Source organism: Salvelinus namaycush, chromosome 7, assembly GCF_016432855.1.
Source record: "Salvelinus namaycush isolate Seneca chromosome 7, SaNama_1.0, whole genome shotgun sequence".
Classification (NCBI taxonomy): domain Eukaryota; kingdom Metazoa; phylum Chordata; class Actinopteri; order Salmoniformes; family Salmonidae; genus Salvelinus; species Salvelinus namaycush.
This window is the reverse complement of record NC_052313.1, coordinates 45,585,214-45,602,614: the sequence shown is the minus strand read 5'-3', so window position 1 is coordinate 45,602,614 and position 17,401 is coordinate 45,585,214.

Below are 17,401 nucleotides of genomic sequence, written 5' to 3'. Positions count from 1 at the left end.
AATTCTCACCTCCTTGTTACAAAGAGCCAGGGATTTGCTGAAGCTCAAATATATACGGGATTTGCAGCTAACAACACAACCCATTGAAATCTACTTTGCACTACGATCAATAGGTAAGCAGCATTTCCTGTGTAGTTGAAAAAACAGCAGCGTCTAGTCATCCAGTACCTTTCAGAAAGGTTTAAGTTAATTTCCCCCATATATTTGTGAGGCCCAGTTTCTAATTTCACAATGGTTTGGTTCATGGATTAAATATTCCATTATGGAGCAGGTTTATTTTTCTTCCTAATCGAACAGCTAAAGGAAAAAGAAAGAAATTGCTGCTTCAAAAAGGTTTGAAAAATGCAATTCATTCCTTTAAATGCAGGGCTTATTTATTTCCCATCAGGCCATCCCGTCAGGTTCTCACCTGCCCTTAGTGGGGATGGAGGGATAAAAGGGAAGTAAGAGGAGGAAAGATTGGAGGGAGGTGAAGAAGAAGGCAGCAGAGGGCTCCTGAATTTGAAGGGCTTATCGTTGAACCGCACACACGGCCATGGTCCAAAGCTCCCGCTCCCTGCCCCGTCCCTGCTCAGATTAAAGCCTTCTGGAGCAAGCTGTGCAGGTGTCAGCGCACACCTGAAGCGGCGCTCATCACTGATGTCACAATGGGACGCCGAGAAGCCTCTCTGGCACCTGTGGCTGCAGGAAGTGACTGACACCACAGTCTGCCAAAAAGACGAGTGAAAGTAAGGAGAGAGCAACGGAACCAGACCCAGGGCTGACGGCGCTTCATAGTAAAGATGTTGCCAAAGTAAGAGGATTTTGTGTCCAAGACACTTCCAGATTCCACAGAGTAGGATTTGTGCGTAGGAGTGTGTGTCTGAAATAACGGGCAGATGATGAAGAAACAGAATATAAAAAACAATAAACATGTCTAGAAGCTAGACAAGTGGATCTTATGCCCGCAGGCGCTAAACCTTATGTTGCTGCTTAGCTAAGTTTCATGGCTAAATGATTTTGACAGATGTTCAATACACATAGGAACTTTTATGTGAATATATACACTGAACAAAAATATAAACGCAACATGCAACAAATTCAAAGATTTTACTGAGGAAAAGTTCATATGAGGAAATCAGGCAATTTAAATCAATTCATTAGGTCGTAATCTATGGATTTCACCTAACTGGGAACACAGATATGTACCTGTTGGTCACAGATACCTTTAAAAAAAGAAGTAGGGGCATGGATCAGAAAACCAGTCCGTATCTGGTGTGATCGCCATTTGCCTCATGCACCTTGACGCATCTCCTTTGCATAGAGTTGATCAGGCTGTTGATTGTGGCCTGTGGTACGTTGTCCCACTCCCAATGCCCCTAAATGGAACACGCTGTTGTACACATCGATCCAGAGTATCCCAAACATGCTCAATGGGCGACGTGTCTGGTGAGGATGCATGCCATGGAAGAACTGGGACATTTTCAACTTCCAGGAATTGTGTACAGATCCTTGTGAAATGGGGCTGTGCATTATCATGCTGAAACATGAGGTGATGGCGGAGGATGAATGGCACGACAATGGGCCTCAGGATCTCGTCACGGTGTCTCTGTGCATTCAAATTGCCATCAATAAAATGCAATCGTGTTCGTTGTGCATAGCTTATGCCTGCCCATACCATAACCCCACCGCCACCAGGGAACTGTAGAGAAATTAACATTAAATTATCTGGCAACAGCTCTCGTGGACATTCCTGCAGTCAGCATGTCAATTGCACACTCCATCAAAACTTGGTGACATTTTAGAGTGGCCTTTTATTGTCCCCACCACAAGTTGCACCTGTGTAATGATCATGCTGTTTAATCATCTTCTTGATATGCTACACCTGTCAGATTAATGGATTATCTTGGCAAAAGAGAAATGCTCACTAACAGGGATGTAAACAAATTTGTTTGTGCGTATTTCTGGGATCTTTTATTTCAGCTCATGAAACATGGGACCAACACTTTACATGTTGCATTTATATTTTTGTTCAGTATATAAGAAATAAAGAGAGGTTCGAGAAGTAAGAACTTTACATACAGTTGAAGTCGGAAGATTACATACACCTTAGCCAAATACATTTAAACTCAGTATTTCACAATTCCTGACATTTAATCCTAGTAAAAATTCACTGTCTTACGTCAGTTAGGATCACCATTTTATTTTAAGAATGTGCAAAGTCAGAATAATAGTAGAGAGAATGATTTATTTCAGCTTTTATTTCTTTCATCACATTCCCAGCGGGTCAGAAGTTTACATACACTCAATTAGTATTTGGTAGCATTGCCTTTAAATTGTTTCACTTGTGTCAACCATTTCGGGTATCCTTCCACAAGCTTCCCACAATAAGTTGGGTGAATTTTGGCCCATTCCTCCTGACAGAGCTGGTGTAACTGAGTCAGGTTTGTAGGCCTCCTTGCTCGCACACGCTTTTTCAGTTCTGCCCACACATTTTCTATAGGATTGAGGTCAGGGCTTTGTGATGGCCACTCCAATACCTTGACTTTGTTGTCCTTAAGCCATTTTGCCACAACTTTGGAAGTATGCTTGGGGTCATTGTCCATTTGGAAGACCCATTTGCGACCAAGCTTTAACTTCTTGACTGATGTCTTGAGATGTTGCTTCAATATATCCACATAATTTTCTTTTCCCCATGATGGAATCTATTTTGTGAAGTGCACCAGTGGAAAAAATACTTGTGTCATGCAGAAAGTATTGTCCTAACCGACTTGCCAAAACTATAGTTTGTTAACAAGAAATTGATGAGTGGTTGAAAAACGAGTTTTAATGATTCCAACCTAAGTGTATGTAAACTTCGACTTCAACTGTACATTGTTTATACTAACGTCTGGCTGTAGGCCTATCTCCCATAGACCTGCTTATCCGCCTTTCTATGAATTGTCAATTTCCCATGGTAGACCAACTCTCATTGAGTGTTGAATGTTCTTCCTGCGGTCCCTCGTCACAAAGAGAGAACCATCACATTGACTCTGCAGTGCTTCAGAACCCAGCTCTTTTTATAACACATAACCACCACATGTGCATATTTTAGCGAGCCTCTGACGCGTCTGTGGAGATGATTAAATCGAAGGAAAATATGAAGGAGAAAAATGGCGTCACGAGCGTGTAAAATATTAATGCTTAATATGTCCTACGCCCTCCCTCCCTCCAATCCCGCTCTGTTTCCACTCCTCTTTCTCCTCCTCCTTGTTGAGAGGAGCGATTGCACGAGCTGCGAAATCCCCCCCAGGCCCTTCGATGCCTGTTAGGTGGGAAATTAGTCACCGAGGTGCATCAGACTTTTATAATTGCTTTTCTTCAGGGGCAAACTAAAGGGGCATGGGGTAATTTCAGTGCAAGGTTCCAGTTATCACATAAAGGTTCCCTTGACCATTCTCCCATTGTCCACAATGATCAGTGTGTACAGTACAGTAGGTGGCAATGCGCAGTGTAAATGTGTAACACTTTGTGTAAGCTGTATGGGGACCTCCAATGCTTCTCTCATAACAGTTCACAATATATTTAATCCCGCTGAGAATCATAGTTATTTATATAGTATAGACAATTATAGTTCTAAAACACACGTCTATATGCTGCAGGCGGGAGGTAGCACAGTGGTTAAGAGTGTTGGGCCAGTAACCGAAAGGTTGCTGTTTGAATCACAGAGCCGGCAAGGTGGAAAAAAGCTGCTGTTCTGCCCTTAAAAGCAAGGCAGTTAACTCCCAACAGCAACTGCTCCCTGGGTGCCGATGACGTCGATTAAGGCAATCCCACACCCCTCTCTGATTCAGAAGAGTTGGTTAAATGCAGAAGACACATTTCGGTTGAATGCATTCAGTTGTGGAACTGACTCGGTATCCCTTTTCCCTGTATGTCTCATCATCCCAGAGGCATTTTCAGTTGTTCTACGGAAGCACAAACGGTAGACTGTATCATACCAATAAACGTTGCTTAGGGATTCCATTTACATCGTTCTAGACTCAATGGCAATGTCGTATCACAGCCCCCTCCCAACCCCCTAAAAAAAATGAATCGGAACATCTGAGATGACATCGAGACAAAATGATTTGCACAATAGTTTATGCAGTCTGAATTCTGACATTGAGACAGCCTGGCATATTCGTCACAACCAATCGACAACCAGCTAAACCAACTAACTCAAATCATCAGACTACCAAATCAACAACACATCACACAAAACGAGTAGTAGCACAGACACAATGAAGGCCCAGAAAACCAATGAGAGGTTCTCCGGTGTAGGCGAGATGTTGAGCGTGAGCTAAGGAGACCGTGGCCTTGTATAGATGGAATCAGCCCTGAGGGGACAAACCGTGCATACGACTGGGATTACATCCCCCCACCATGTCTGACACTCAGACATCTCCCATCAGATCGCCGGCCCATGGGACCCGTCTTTCTCCACCGCCAGCCAGCCTCCATGGGAGACTCCATTAACTGCCACCCAGTCCTGTCCTCCCGGATATCATCTGAATGATTGATGTTCATCTTTTCAATTCAACTGTGCGTATATGATAATGGGTAAAGGTTGGGGGGAGTTGTGTGTGAGTGAGAGGGAGGGCTGGTGTGTGTGTGTGCGTGTGTGTGTGTGTGTGTGTGTGTGTGGGTGTGTGTGTGTGTGTGTGTGTGTGTGTGTGTGTGTGTGTGTGTGTGTGTGTGTGTGTGTGTGTGTGTGTGTGTGTGTGTGTGTTCGCGTGGGTGATTTTTGGCTCTCAGATATCACTGAACACCATTGCTTGCCTCACTGTGCAAGGTACAGTTGAAGTCGGAAGTTTATATACACTTAGGTTGGAGTCATTAAAACTCATTTTTCAACAACTCCAAAAATGTCTACTTTGTGCAACAATTATTAACAGACAGACAAGTCAGTTAGGACATCTACTTTGTGCATGACACAAGTAATTTTTCCAACAATTATTAACAGACAGATTATTTCACTTATAATTCACTAAGTTGACGGTGCCTTTAAACAGCTTGGAAAATTCCAGAAAATTATGTCATGGCTTTAGAAGCTTCTGATAGGCTAATTGACATCATTTGAGCCAATTGGAGGTGTACCTGTGGATGTATTTCAAGGCTTACCTTCAAACTCAGTACCTCTTTGCTTGACATCTGTCACGTCCTGACCAGAGTTCTTATGTGTTGTGCTTGTTTTAGTGTTGGTCAGGACGTGAGCTGGGTGGGCATTCTATGTTGTGTGTCTAGTTTGTCTGTTTCTGTGTTCAGCCTAATATGGTTCTCAATCAGAGGCAGCTGTCAATCGTTGTCCCTGATTGAGAATCAAATATAGGTGGCTTGTTTTGTGTTGGGATTTTGTGGGTGGTTGTTTCCTGTGTCAGTGTTTGTGCCACACGGGACTGTGACGGTTAGTTTGTTTGTTATTTTGTATAGTGTCTTGTCTTCGTGTCTATTAAATCATGGAAACTTACCACGCTGCACATTGGTCCTCTGATCCTTCTCGCCTCTCCTCGTCCGATGAGGAGGACGAAATAGACTGCCGTTACAGAACCACCTACCAAACCCGGACCAAGCAGCGTGGCAACGGGCAGCAGTGACAGCAGCAGCGGTACCAGGAGGAATGGACATGGGAGGAAATTCTGGACGGTAAAGGACCCTGGGCAGAGCCAGAGGAGTGTCGCCGCCCCAAAGCGGAGCTGGAGGCAGCAAAAGCGGAGAGGCGGCATTATGAGGCGCTAGCAAGGCAGAGCGGCTGGAAGCCCGAGAGGCTCACCCAAAGATTTCTTGGGGGGGGGGGCTAAAGGGTAGTGTGGCGAAGTCAGGTAGGAGACCTGCGCCAACTCCCCGTGCTTACCGTGGAGTGAGAGGGCGTCGTACTGGTCAGACACCGTATTATGCGGTGGAGCGCACGGTGTCCCCAGTACGCGTGCTTAGCCCAGTGCGGGCTATTCCACCTCGCCGCACTGGTAGGGCTAGGTTGGGCATCGAGCCGGGTTTCATGAAGCCGGCCCAACGCATCTGGTCTCCAGTGCGTCTCCTCGGGCCGGCGTACATGGCACCAGCCTTACAAATGGTGTCCCCGGTTCGCCAGCATAGCCCAGTGCGGGCTATTCCACCTCGCCGCACTGGCAGGGCTACGGGGACCATTCAACCAGGTAAGGTTGGGCAGGCTCGGTGCTCACGAGCTCGTGTACTCCTTCACGGTCCGGTATATCCGGCGCCACCTTCCCGCCCCAGCCCAGTACCATCAGTGCCTACACCACGCACCAGGCTTCCAGTGCGTCTCCAGAGCCCTGTTCCTCCTCCACGCACTCTCCCTGTGGTGCGTGTCTCCAGCCCAGTACCTCCAGTTCCAGTACCACGCACCAAGCCTCCTGTGCGTCTCCAGAGCCCTGTACGCACTGTTCCTGCTCCCCGCACTAGCCTTGAGGTGCGTGTCTCCAGTCCGGTACCACCAGTTCCGGCACCACGAACCAGGCCTACTGTGCGCCTCAGCAGGTCAGAGTCGGTCGTCTGCCCAGCGCAGTCTGAGCTGCTTGCCTGCCCAGCGCCGTCTGAGCTGCTTGCCTGCCCAGCGCCGTCTGAGCTGCCTGCCTGCCCAGCGCCGTCTGAGCCATCCGTCTGCCCAGCGCCGTCTGAGCCATCCGTCTGCCCAGCGCCGTCTGAGCCATCCGTCTGCCCAGCGCCGTCTGAGCCATCCGTCTGCCCAGCGCCATCTGAGCCATCCGTCTGCCCAGCGCCATCTGAGCCATCCGTCTGCCCAGCGCCATCTGAGCCATCCGTCTGTCCCGAGCCTTCAGAGCCGCCCGTCTGTCCCGAGCCATTAGAGCCGTCCGTCAGTCAGGAGCCGCTAGAGCCGTCCGTCAGTCAGGAGCCGCCAGAGCCGCCAGCCAGTCAGGAGCCGCCAGAGCCGCCAGCCAGTCAGGAGCCGCCAGAGCCGCCAGCCAGTCAGGAGCCGCCAGAGCCGCCAGCCAGTCAGGAGCCGCCAGAGCCGCCAGCCAGTCAGGAGCCGCCAGAGCCGCCAGCCAGTCAGGAGCTGCCAGAGCCGCCAGCCAGTCAGGAGCTGCCAGAGCCGCCAGCCAGTCAGGAGCTGCCAGAGCCGCCAGCCAGTCAGGAGCTGCCAGAGCCGCCAGCCAGTCAGGAGCTGCCAGAGCCGCCAGCCAGTCAGGAGCTGCCAGAGCCGCCTGCCAGTCATGAGCTGCCCTCCAGTCATGAGCTGCCCTCCAGTCATGAGCTGCCCTCCAGTCATGAGCTGCCCTCCAGTCATGAGCTGCCCTCCAGTCATGAGCTGCCCCTCAGTCCGGAGCTGCCCCTCAGTCCGGAGCTGCCCTTCAGTCCAGAGCTGCTTCTCTGTCCGGAGCTGCCCTTCAGTCCGGAGTTGCCCCTCTGTCCTGAGCTACCTCTCTGTCCTGAGCTACCTCTCTGTCCTGAGCTACCTCTCTGTCCTGAGCTACCTCTCTGTCATGAGCTACCTCTCTGTCCTGAGCTACCTCTCTGTCCTGAGCTACCTCTCTGTCCTGAGCTGTCTCCTAAATCTAGGGGGGACCTTTGTGAAGGTTCCTAGACCAGGGTCGGGGGCGAGGGTCGCCACTCAAAGGACGCTAAGGAGGGGGACAAAGACAATGGTGGAGTGGTGTCCTCGTCCTGCCCCGGAGCCGCCACCGCGGACAGATGCCCACCCAGACCCTCCCCTTGAGTTTTAGGGGTGCGTTCGGGTGCGTTCGGAGGAGGGGGGTACTGTCACGTCCTGACCAGAGTTCTTATGTGTTGTGCTTGTTTTAGTGTTGGTCAGTACGTGAGCTGGGTGGGCATTCTATGTTGTGTGTCTAGTTTGTCTGTTTCTGTGTTCAGCCTAATATGGTTCTCAATCAGAGGCAGCTGTCAATCGTTGTCCCTGATTGAGAATCATATATAGGTGGCTTGTTTTGTGTTGGGATTTTGTGGGTGGTTGTTTCCTGTATCAGTGTTTGTGCCACACGGGACTGTTACGGTATGTTCTTTTGTTATTTTGTAATTGTATATAGTTTTCATGTTCATCAAATCATGGAAACTTACCACGCTGTACATTGGTCCTCCGATCCTTCTCGCCTCTCCTCGTCCGAGGAGGAGGTTGAGCTAGACTGCCGTTACAACATCACGGGAAAATCAAAAGAAATCAGCCAAGATCTCAGAAAAGAAATTGTAGTCCTCCACAAGTCGGGTTCATCCTTGGGAGCAATTTCCAAATGCCTGAAGGTACCACGTTCTGTCTCCAACAGATGAACGTACTTTGGTGCAAAAAGTGCAAATCAATCCCAGAACAATAGCAAAGGACCTTGTGAAGATGCTGGAGGAAACAGGTACAAAAGTATCTATATCCACAGTAAAACGAGTCCTATATCGACATAACCTGAAAGGCCGCTAAGCAAGGAAGAAGCCACTGCTCCAAAACCGCCATAGAAAAGCCAGACTACGGTTTACAACTGCACATGGAGACAAAGATCATACTTTTTGGGGAAATGTCCTCTGGTCTGATGAAACAAAAATAGAACTCTTTGGCCATCATGACAATTGTTATGTTTGGAGGAAAAGGGGGAGGCTTGCCAGCCGAAGAACACCATCCCAACCGTGATGCACGGGGGTGGCAGCATCATGTTGTGGGGGTCCTTTGCTGCAGGAGGGACTGGTGCACTTCACAAAATAGATGGCATCACGAGGGAGAAAAATTATGTGGATATATTGAAGCAACATCTCAAGACATCAGTCAGGAAGTTAAAGCTTGGTCGCAAATGGGTCTTCCAAATGGACAATGACCCCAAACATACTTCCAAAGTTGTGGCAAAATGGCTTAAGGACAACAAAGTCAAGGTATTGGAGTGGCCATCACAAAGCCCTGACCTCAATCCTATAGAAAATGTTTGGGCAGAACTGAAAAAGCGTGTGCGAGCAAGGAGGCCTACAAACCTGACTCAGTTACATCAGCTCTGTCAGCAGGAATGGGCCAAAATTCACCCAATTTATTGTGGGAAGCTTGTGGAAGGCCACCCAAAACATTTGACCCAAGTTAAACAATTTAAAGGCAATGCTACCAAATACTAATTGAGTGTATGTAATAATCTGACCCACTGGGAATGTGATGAAAGAAATAAAAGCTGAAATAAATCATTCTCTCTACTATTATTCTGACTTTTCCAATTTTTAAAATAAAATGGTGATCCTAATTGACCTAATACAGGGCATTTTTACTAGGATTAAATGTCAGGAATTGTGAAAAAATGAGTTTAAATGTATTTGTCTAAGGTGTATGTAAACGTCTGACTTCAACTGTATGTAAACTGTCATTATATAGTAATTAATCACTAACATACCTTTATTACTCATGAAGGTCATCTGAGAATAATGAATTAATATACTGTATAATGTGAGTTAGAGGTTATTCTACAGTCATGGCCAAAAGTTTTGAGAATGACATAAATATTAATTTTCACAAAGTCTGCTGCCTCAGTGTCTTTAGATATTTTTGTCAGATGTTACTATGGAATACTGAAGTTTAATTACAAGCATTTCATAAGTGTCAAAGGCTTTTATTGACAATTACATGAAGTTGATGCAAAGAGTCAATATTTGCAGTGTTGCACTTCTTTTTCAAGACCTCTGCAAAATAACAATGTTTTGTTCCCCGAGCCACTTATCACTTTTGCCTTATGGCAAGGTGCTCCACCATGCTGGAAAAGGCATTGTTCGTCACCAAACTGTTCCTGGATGGTTGGGAGAAGCTCTCGGAGGATGTGTTGGTACCATTCTTTATTCATGGCTGTGTTCGTAGGCAAAATTGTGAGTGAGCCCACTCCCTTGGCTGAGAAGCAACCCCACACATGAATGGTCTCAGGATGCTTTACTGTTGGCATGACACAGGACTGATGGTAACGCTCACCATGTCTTCTCTGGACAAGCTTTTTTCTGGATGCCCCAAACAGTTGGAAAGGGGATTCATCAGAGAAAATGACTTTACCCCAGTCCTCAGCAGTCCAATCCCTGTACCTTTTGCAGAATATCAGTCTGTCCCTGATGTTTTTCCTGGAGAGAAGTGGCTTCTTTGCTGCCCTTCTTGACACCAGGCCATCCTCCAAAAGTCTTCGCCTCACTGTGCGTGCAGATGCACTCACACATGACTGCTGCCATTCCTGAGCAAGCTCTGTACTGGTCGTGCCCCGATCCCGCAGCTGAATCAACTTTAGGAGATGGTCATGGCGCTTGCTGGACTTTCTTGGGCGCCCTGAAGCCTTCTTCACAACAATTGAACCGCTCTCCTTGAAGTTCTTAATGTTCCGATAAATGGTTGATTTAGGTGCAATCTTACTGGCAGCAATATCCTTGCCTGTGAAGCCCTTTTGTGCAAAGAAATTAAGACGGCACGTGTTTCCTTGCAGGCAACCATGGATGACAGAGGAAGAACAATGATTCCAAGCACCATCCTCCTTTTGAAGCTTCCAGTCTGTTATTTGAACTCAATCAGCATGGCAGAGTGATCTCCAGCCTTGTCCTCGTCAACACTCACACCTGTGTTAACGAGTGAATCACTGACATGATGTCAGCTGGTCCTTTTGTGGCAGGGCTGAAATGCAGTGGAAATGTTTTTGGGGGATTCAGTTCATTTGCATGGCAGAGGGACTTTGCAATCAATTGCAATTCATCTGATCACTCATCATAACATTCTGGAGTATATGCAAATTGCCATCATACAAACTGAGGCAGCAGACTTGGTGAAAATTAATATTTGTGTCATTCTCAAAACTTTTGGCCATGACAGTATAATATGAAATTGTGAAGGAGATCCTTCACTAGACATAGGACTCTTAAATGTTTATGCAAGTTATTAATTTAGAGCAAGATGTATTTGTTGGGTTGTCACGACTCCCACCGAAGGTGGCTCCCCTGCCTGTTCGGGCGGTGCTCGGCGGTCGTCGTCGCCGGTCTACTAGCCGCCACCGATCCCTTTTTCCTTTTCTGTTAGTTTAGTCTTATTAGTTGCACCTGTTCCTTTTTGTTTCTTGATTTTTGGTCTATTTAAGCCTGTTAGGCCCGCCTAGGTTTGTGCGCGATTATTTGTGTTATCTGTCGGTTGTGGATGCGTTTTCGTTTGTCCTCCGGATCGTTTGCCCTGTGTTTGGGCCGGTCAGTGTTTATGCGCCCTGTGTTTGTGCCGGTCAGTGTTTATGCGCCCTGTGTTTGGGCTGGTCAGTGTTTATGCGCCCTGTTTTTGGCGTGACCGTTTTGTGCCGGAGAAAATAAACTAATATCACTGAACCCTCTGCTCTCTGCGCCTGACTCCTACCCACCACTCCTAGTAAACCGTGACATGGGTGTTATTAATTCATCACCATTCAAATCCCTCTAAATGAAAACGCTTTCTATCAGCATCACCTCATGCTGTTAAAAGTTTTGTTCAGGTCTTTATTGACATAGGTCATTTTTTGCATGGCAGGTCAAACTCCAGGTATACCTAATTAGTTGATTGTTTAAACCAGATTATAAAACAGATGTGTTCAGTGTGTTCTAGAGAGTTAATGAAAGGTGAGCTGTTGTTTTAGCACCTGATAATACCAATCTGTTTTATGGTTTTATCTTGTCCATTTTGCACAATAAATGTAAGTCTTTTTTTATAAAGATTTATCCAATTTAAGCCACAGGAAGATATTACTATTTTCTCTCGAATTTGAGGCAAGGGAACTATTGACTGTGTTGTTCAACCACTCAAAGAACAGCAATTAGAGACATTTTCCAGCATGCTATGAAAACATTCCAACTGTATTTTACTGAGTTTAGTTTGTCTCACCCTATTCTATTTTGAAATGGGTGCAATACAAATCTGAACTTTGTTTCAGCACAGTTTACCAAGATGCCTAATCAAATGCCCTAGCTAGTATTGAATTTCCCAAAGAACAAAAATATAAATGGAACATGTAAAGTGTTGGTTTCATGAGCTGAAAGAAAAGATCCCAGAAATATTCCATACAAACATGTAACTCTCTAAAATTGTGTGCTCAAGTGAGCTTTTGTCCTTTGCCAAGATAATCGATCTACCTGACAGGTGTGGAATATCATGAAGCTGATTAAACAGCATGATTGCCCCATGGTGTTGGTTATAGTATGGGCAGGCATAAGCTACGGACAATAAAAAAAAAGTTTTTTAAATGTTACCTTTTATTTAACTAGGCAAGTCATTTAAGAACTAATTCTTATTTAAAATGACAACTTCAGGTGAACAATGGGTTAACTGCCTTGTTCAGGGGCAGAACAACAGATTTTTACCTTGTCGGCTTGGGGATTCGATCTAGCAACCTTTCAGTTACTGGCCCAACGCTCTGACCACTAGGCTACCTGCCACCCCAATGAACACAATGCTTTTTATCAATCGCAATTTAATTGTCAATTATCGTGCCATTCATCCGCCGCCATCACCTCATGTTTCAGCATGATAACGCACGGCCCAATGTCGCAAGGATCTGTACACAATTCCTGGAAGCTGACCATGTTCCATGGCTAGCATACTCACCAGATATGTCACCTATTGAGCATGTTTGGGATGCTCTGGATTGACGTGTACAAAAGCGTGTTCCAGTTCCCACCAGTATCCAGCAACTTCGAACAGCCATTGAAGAAGAGTTGAACAACATTCCACAGGACACAATCAACAGCCTAATCAATTATATGTGAAGGAAATGTGTCATGCTGTATGAGGCAAATGGTGGTCACACCAGACACTGACTGGTTTTCTGATCCACGCTCCTACATTTTTTTTTAGGTATCTGTGACCAACAGATGCATCTCTGTATTTCCAGTCATGTGAAATCCATAGATTACGGCCAAACTCATTTAACTAAATTGACTTAACATATATGAACTGTAACTCTTTGAAATTGTTGCAAGTTGCGTTCATATTTTTTTCGGTTTAGAATGCACAGTTGAAGTCGGAAGTTTAAATACGTTTAAACTCAGTTTATCACAATTCCTGAAATTTAATCCTAGTAAAAATTCCCTGTCTTAGGTCAGTTAGGATCATCATTTTATTTTAAGAATGTGAAATGTCAGAATAATAGTAGAGAGAATGATATGAATAAATGAATAAAGCTTTTATTTCTTTCATCACATTCCCAGTGGGTCTGAAGTTTACAAACAATCAATTAGTATTTGCTAGCATTGCTTTTAAATTGTTTAACTTTGGTCAAACGTTTTGGGTAGCCTTCCACAAGCTTCCCACAATAAATTGAGGGAATTTTGGCCCATTCCTCCTGACAGAGCTGGTGTAACTGAGTCAGGTTTGTAGGCCTCCTTGCTCGCACATGCTTTTTCAGTTCTGCACACACATTTTCTATAGGATTGAGGTCAGGGCTTTGTGACGGCCACTCCAATACCTTGACTTTGTTGTCCTTCTTGCAATAGGGGGTGCTATTTGCACTTTGTAATAATTTCGTTCCCAAATTAACCTGTTTGGGCTCAAGGGGCAGTATTGAGTAGCCAGATAAAAGATGCCCATTTCAAACGGCCTCGTACTCAATTCTTGCTCGTACAATATGCATATTATTATTACTATTGGATAGAAAACACTCTCTAGTTTCTAAAACCGTTTGAATTATATCTGTGAGTCAAACAGAACTCATTTGGCACAAACTTCCTGACCAGGAAGTGGAAAGTCTGAAATCGGGGCTCTGTTCTACTTCCTGCCTATAAATGGGCATGATACGTAAGAGTATACGTGCACTTCATAGACCTTCCCCTGGATGTCAAGAGGCGGTGAGAGAAGAAATTTAGTGTTTATCTTGGTCTGAAGTGGAATACAAGCTCTTTGTATGACGTGTCCGCCCATTTCCTGTTTTCTGGAGAGCGCGAAGGGGGACTTGGATTTGCCTTCTGTTTAGCTGCCGTTATAGGCGACTAATATCTCCGGCTTTGATTTTATTTGATACATGTGACCATATCATCGTAAAGTATGTTTTTTCAATATAGTTTCATCAGATTATTGAAACATTTTCGGGAGTTTTGCCGTGTTCCGTTCTCTTCCGTTTGTTGACATGGAGAGCGTCGTGCCACTTGGCTAGTGTGCTTGCTAAATCGAGAGGGAAAATGGACGTTCTAAATCCAAACAACGATTGTTCTTGACAAAGGACACCTTGTCCAACATTCTGATGAAAGATCAGCAAAAGTAAGAAACATTTTATGATGCTATTTCATATATCTGTCGTACATGTGAACTAGTCGCCGACGCCCAACGTTTGGGTACTCTAGCTATACCGAAGCTGCATATCGTAATGAAGTTATTTTTAGAATTCTAACACTGCGATTTCATTAAGAACTAATGGATCTATCATTTCCTATACAACATGTATTTTTTAGTTATGTTTATGAATAGCTATTTGGTCAGAATATGTGTGTCATAAAAAGTGTCAGAAAAATATCCGAACGTTGTGGGAAATAGTAGCTACGTTAGCAGAATGTATAACCACTGATTTCAGCTCTAAATATGCACATTTTCGAACAAAAGTGTATGTATAACCTGATGTTATAGGACTGTCATCTGATGAAGAAAATCAAGGTTAGTCAAAAATTATATATCTTTTGCTTGTTTGTTACGATCGCTAACTTTTGCTACTGGGAAATTGCTTGTGTTTTTGGCTATTGTGGTAAGCTAATATAACGCTATATTGTGTTTTCGCTGTAAAACACTTAATAAATCGGAAATATTGTCTGGAATCACAAGATGCCTGTCTTTCATTTGCTGTACACTATGTATTTTTCAGAAATGTTTTATGATGAGTAATTAGGTATTTGACGTTGGTGTCTGTAATTATTCTGGCTGCTTTCGGTGCAATTTCTGATTGTAGCTGCAATGTAAACTATGATTTATACCTGAAATATGCACATTTTTCAAACAAAACATAGATTTATTGAATAACATGTTATAAGACTGTCATCTGATGAAGTTGTTTGTTGGTTAGTTTGGTTGGTTCTTGGTTAGTTAGGTTGGCTTTGTGCATGCTACCTGTGCTGTGAAAAATGTCTGTCCTTTTTTGTATTTGGTGGTGAGCTAACATAAATATACGTGGTGTTTTCGCTGTAAAACATTTTAAAAATCTGACATGTTGGCTGGATTCACAAGATGTGTACCTTTCATATGCTGTATTGGACTTGTTAATGTGTGAAAGTTAAATATTTAAAAAAAAATATCTTTTGAATTTCGCGCCCTGCACTTGAGCTGGCTGTTGTCATAAGTGTACCGACACCGGGCTGCAGCCATAAGAAGTTAAACTGCCTCGTACTCAATTCTTGCTCGTACAATATGCATATTATTATTACTATTGGATAGAAAACACTCTATAGTTTCTAAAACCGTTTGAATTATTTCTCTGAGTGAAACAGAACTCATTCTGCAGCACATTTCCTGTCAGGAAGTGAGATTTCTGAAATCGAGGTCCCTGTTCTAGGGTCAGTTTATAAGTCCCCATGTAAGCTATGGGGCTACATGCACTGCATACGCCTTCCTCTAGATGTCAGTAAGCGGTGAGAATTTGAATGGAGTGGATTGCACCATCTGGGGCCCTATATAAGACCGTGGAACGGAAGTACCGTTCTTTTCAACGGGGCGCCTGGCGCAAGAGGGACATCACAATGGCGTCCTGAAACGCTTTTGTTTTAGCAGTTCTATATCTCCGGTCATGTTTTTATTCGTTATAGGTGTTAAAGACATCATAAGGTAGTTAATTTAAACCGACTTATAGCAGTTTATATCAGTTTATTGCGATTTTCTGGGATTTCTTTGTGACGTGCTATCAGGAGTTGGACACCTTTCCGGCACATAGCTAGCGTTAGCTGCTATTTCTACAGGAGAAGGGGACATCTTTCAACCAAAAGACGATTGTTCTGGAGAAAGGACACCTTGCCCAAGATTCTGATGGAAGCTCAGCAAATAGTAAGCAGTCTTTATGCTGTTAATTCGTATTTATGTTGACAAATGTCAAATAATAATTCCGCCATGAATTTCGGTAAGGTCTCGCTTTAGCGCACGCTGTATTGCGCAGTAACGTTAATTTTAAAAATCTAACACAGCGATTGCATTAAGAACTAATTTATCTTTCATTTGCTGTCCAATCTGTATTTTTTAGTCAAGTTTATGATTACTTATCGATTAGAATAGGTGCCTTTCCCAAGATTTCTCCTGACATTTTCTTTGCAGCTTGGCTACTTTTCTCATTGTATAACCACGATTTGTGCCGCTAAATATGCACATTTTCGAACAAACTCTATATGCATTGTGTAATATGATGTTATAGGACTGTCATCTGAAGAATTCTGAGCAGGTCAGTGAAAAAATTAATATCTTTTGCTGGGTTATACGTTATCGCTATTTTTGGCTTGAATCAATGCTGTTGTGTGGTTTGCTATTGTGGTAAGCTAATATAATGCTATATTGTGTTTTCGCTGTAAAACACTTAAAAAATCTGAAATATTGGCTGGATTCACAAGATCTGTGTCTTTCATTTGCTGTACGCTGTGTATTTTTCAGAAATGTTTTATGATGAGTATTTAGGTAATTCACGTTGCTCTCTGTAGTTATTTTAGTCGCTTTGGTGAGAGTTGTGATGGTGGCTGCAATGGTAAACTATGATTTATACCTGAAATATGCACATTTTTCTAACAAAACATATGCTATACAATAAATATGTTATCAGACTGTCATCTGATGAAGTTGTTTCTTGGTTAGTGGCTATTTATATCTTTATTTGGTCGAATTTGTGATAGCTACTGATGGAGTAAAAAAATGGTGGAGTAAAAAAAGTGGTGTCTTTTGCTAACGTGGTTAGCTAATAGATTTACATATTGTGTCTTCCCTGTAAAACATTTTAAAAATCAGAAATGATGGCTGGATTCACAAGATGTGTATCTTTCATCTGGTGTCTTGGACTTGTGATTTAATGATATTTAGATGCTAGTATTTACTTGTGACACTATGCTAGGCTATGCTAGTCAGCTTTTTTACTGATGGGGGTGCTCCCGGATCCGGGTTTGGGAGGAATTAAAGGTTAAGCCATTTTGCCAGAACTTTGGAAGTATGCTTGGGGTCAATGTCCATTTGGAAGACCCATTTGCGACCAAGCTTTAAACTTCCTGACTGATGTCTTGAGATGTTGCTTCAATATATCCCCGTAATTTTTCTCCCTCATGATGCCATCTATTTTGTGAAGTGCACCAGTCCCTCCTGCAGCAAAGCACCCCCACAACATGATGCTGCCACCCACGTGCTTCACGGTTGAGATGGTGTTCTTCGGCTGGCAAGCCTCCCCCTTTTCCCTCCTTTTTCCTTTTTCCTCCAGATGGTCATTATGGCCAAAGAGTTCTATTTTTGTTTCATCAGACCAGAGGACATTTC